Source organism: Narcine bancroftii, chromosome 12, assembly GCF_036971445.1.
Source record: "Narcine bancroftii isolate sNarBan1 chromosome 12, sNarBan1.hap1, whole genome shotgun sequence".
Taxonomy (NCBI): domain Eukaryota; kingdom Metazoa; phylum Chordata; class Chondrichthyes; order Torpediniformes; family Narcinidae; genus Narcine; species Narcine bancroftii.
In genome coordinates this window covers 82,475,616-82,479,977 of record NC_091480.1, presented here as the reverse complement: position 1 = coordinate 82,479,977, position 4,362 = coordinate 82,475,616, and positions in this window count along the sequence as shown.

Sequence of the window (4,362 nt, the reverse complement as noted above, 5' to 3'; positions counted from 1 at the left end):
TCACCTGGTCCGATGTCACCCCGTTCAACGTCACCCGATCCGACGTCACCGCAGCCTCTGCGACTGCGCGGACCGGGTCGATGCGGTGGGTTGAGCGCTGTCTGCGCGCAAAGCGCTGCATTTCCGGGAGGGCGGCGTTCATCGGGACCGAGGATCACCCGGTGAAAATCTCCCCTTCAGCCACCCTTGAACCCCCCCCCCCTCCCGCCACCTCCAGTTTAAATTCCAGACGGAAAATTATTTTGGGATCGAGAGCCCGAATCAGCAACAGTAATCCGGTCCCTGGAGAACTGGAGCAGAACTGGAGCTGCATCAGCAACAGTAATGCGGTCCCTGGAGAACTGGAGCAGAACTGGAGCTGCATCAGCAACAGTAATCCGGTCCCTGGAGAACTGGAGCTGCATCAGCAACAGTAATGCGGTCCCTGGAGAACTGGAGCAGAACTGGAGCTGCATCAGCAACAGTAATCCGGTCCCTGGAGAACTGGAGCAGAACTGGAGCTGCATCAGCAACAGTAATCCGGTCCCTGGAGAACTGGAGCAGAACTGGAGCTGCATCAGCAACAGTAATGCGGTCCCTGGAGAACTGGAGCAGAACTGGAGCTGCATCAGCAACAGTAATCCGGACCCTGGAGAACTGGAGCAGAACTGGAGCTGCATCAGCAACAGTAATCCGGTCCCTGGAGAACTGGAGCTGCATCAGCAACAGTAATCTGGTCCCTGGAGAACTGGAGCAGAACTGGAGCTGCATCAGCAACAGTAGTCCGGTCTCTGGAGAAATGGAGCAGAACTGGAGCTGCAACAATAATCTGGTCCCTGGAGAACTGGAGCAGCCTTCCGGCCTGGGCGTCTGAAAACCCAAATCTGCAGCAGGTTGAAATTGGAGTGCTAGACAGGGCACCGGGTCGTCTCAGTGGAGGGAGAAACAGTCCACGTTTTCGGGGAAAGGCACTGCAGAATTAGCAAGGTCGCCTTTATTTTAAAAGGTCGAACTTCTGGGACAGGAGTTCATCGATTAATATTTTCCACCCCTCCCCCCCAGAAGCCTCAAGATATTTGGCATGTCCCCAGTTTCCAGATTATCATTCAACTTCAACCAGAGATGTTTTAACACACCATTAGAAAGAAACCTGTCTAGTTGATTCAAGGTTCCTTTTATTGTCACATAATACATTAAAAAAATTAACCTTTGTCACACCTTGGCTACAAGAACTGCTCTGCCAATACTGCAAGGTCAATCCATTCCCCGCCCCGCCCCACCAAATCATTCAGGGTTTAATCAGTGAACCGGTGCAGACTCAAAAGGCCAACATGGCCTGTTTCCGCTCTGTAAATGGTTATATGGATGGAAATCCCACCATCGAGAAAATCTACATGGAAGGCTGCCATCGCAGAGCAGTAGCCATCATCAGTGATCAGGACATGCTTTGTTCTCGCTGCTGCCATGAGGAAAGGTGTATGGGTGCCTTATGACTCATACCACAATGTTCAGTTGCTATCCCTTCACCATCAGACAATTAAACAATAATCAGACTCATTTGAGGGCTTATTTCTTTGCACATTATGATTAAATATTTAGTTTCTGTATTGCCTGCACTACTACCTTCCTGTTTATATTTCTTTCTTTTGTACATGTATCTTGAGTACAGTTTATTTTTTTCCACTACCTGTACTAATAAGTAGAAATTCTGATTAGCCCTCAGGAACAAGAATCTCGGGGTTTATGTACTCTGACAATAAATCTGAACTGGACCAGACAACGTACCTATTCAGGTACTCAAGGAACGTGCAGACCAATTGACGGAGGTCTTTACAGGCATCTTCACTGCAGCAGTCCATCATTCCTGCGGTTTCAAGACAGCCACCATCATCCTGGTAGCAAAAGACATCAATGACATCACCCAATGGCATGGAGCTCCACTATTATGAAATGTTGAGTGTCTGGTGATGGCACGTATCAAAGCACATCTCCCAGAGATGCTAAACCATTTCAATTCACCTGCAGAAGAAACTGTTTCTCTGATGACGCTATAGCCCTGTCCCTCCACTCCATCCTGACCTTTCTGCTGCCTCTTTGCCAGGTTGCTGTTCATCAACTTCAGTTTGGAATTTAAATCGGCTGGTGAAGAAGCTTTCCTCATTGGGACTCAACATCCCTCACTTTAAATGGATTCTTGACCTCCTAACGGAAAGACCACAGGCTCTCTGGGTTGGCCATAGAACATCGAGCACTGTCACGCTGAGCACAGGTGCACAACAGTGTGCTCAGCTCGCTCCTGTTCATACTACTGACCCACAACTAGGATCACCAGATCCAGCTCCAAACTCATCAAGTTTGCATCAATGACAAATTCACCACAAAGAGGTGGAAAATCTCATGAAACGGTGAGAGAATAACCTGAGTTTCAAAATGGACAGGGCGAAGATGATCGTGGACTTAAGGAGAACCAAGAACAACTACACTCTACTGCACATCAATAACTCTGTAGTGGAGAGCATAGAAAGCACTGTTCCTTAGCGTCCACTTAACAAGTGACCTATTGTGGACACATCTCACTTGTCAGAAAGATGCAACAGCACTTCCTGAGAAGACTGAAGCGGGCAAGTCAACCGGCCACTATCATGTCAACCTTCTATAGCTCTATTAAACGTGTCCTGGCTGGCTGCATCACAATATGGTAGAGAACTGAAGGTCAATCCACAGGACCATAAGCATGGCAGAGAGGATCACTGGGGTCTCTCCTCCCCTCCCCCACATCGATGTGATCTACCGAGACCACTGTCTGAAAACTTCAACAGGTGTACTTATGGAAAGTATAATGACTGGTTGTATTACAACCGGTTTTGGAAACTCAAGTGCCTAAGAATGGAGAATGTGATAAAATTAGCCAAGTCCATCATGGACTCTGTCCTCCAATCTATGGGAGGCCTGCTTCAATGGGGCACCAACATCATAAAGGACCCCCATCACCTTGGTCACTGCTTCTTGCAACTACCTTCAAGTAGAAAGTACAGAACCCTGAAATCCACCACTTCTAGATTTGTTTTTAATTCAAGAGATATCTAGGTCCTGAGCCGACCCTTACTATTCCAGCCATTAGCTATTCTGGGATCACTAAAGATCTCTGCACTACTGAAATGCCACTTTTTTCTTACACTAACTGCAGCTGTGAATATTTATTCATCTTTGATATTTATTATTCTGCCATGGCATATTTAATTTTTACTATCAATGGTGATGCATCTTACACACCTTGTGGCTACAGCAAATTTAGATTTTGCAGCATCTGCAAATTGTGTGTAGAACAACACGTATCGACATCCTGCAACCTCAGTGGCAGGTCTCATCTGCTAATTATGCATTTTTATATTTTATTCTCAACCTCAGATCATCTCCCATCACCACCAATGTTGTATTATCTGGAATTTGAGATTGTTTATTTAAATTATAAACTGTACTGGTTTCACCCTTTAATCCTTACAGAAAATTACCCCCCACCCCCTTTCATTGTCAGAAGTAATCTTTTAAACAATTACCAGTAGCTAGCTTGCTGCATCCCAATGCTACATTTTAATCGTATTTGCTAGTTTCACAATGCCTACTGTCACTTAAAACCTCAAGATTAATCAAGTTAGACTTTTCCTTTTGAAATAAATGTTGATTTTTCAGTTAGAATTTTCATTCTTTTATACCTTTTTAGTAAATATCCTATCATTTTGTTCCTACCGTTCAGGGGATCCGTCTAATCCCCCTGGATATGTTCTTTCCCCCACCCCACCCCCTTTAGTTTATTTGCCATCTCCCTGCCTTTACATCTTCATCCAATGATTTGCTAAATGTGCAATCTATCTGAACCAAGGCTTCAATCCCCATCTCCCTTACAATTTTAAATGTATGACATTTCTCATAAACATCCCATGTTACTATTCCTTCCATATTCTTAGAGGGTAAGTAATAATGTTGCACCTAAACAAGACCCAAGTTAGATCCCATCTGGAAGATTGCATTGCATTCTGGTCACCTCACTTCAGGAAAGATGTAGATGCAAGAGGGAAGGTGCTGAGATTTGCAAGGATGCTGCCTGGATTGGAGAGCATACCTTATGAGGACAGGTTGAGTGAGCTTGATCTTTTCTCCTTGGAACAACAGAGGAAGAGTGGTGACCTGATAGAGGTGTATTAGATGACAACAGACTCGCCAAGGCAAATAGCGCCTTTGGAAGACTACACAAAAGAGTCTGGAAAAACAACCAACTGAAAATCCTCACAAAGATAAGCATATACAGAGCCGTTGTCATACCCACACTCCTGTTCGGCTCCGAATCATGGGTCCTCTACCGGCATCACCTACGGCTCCTAGAAC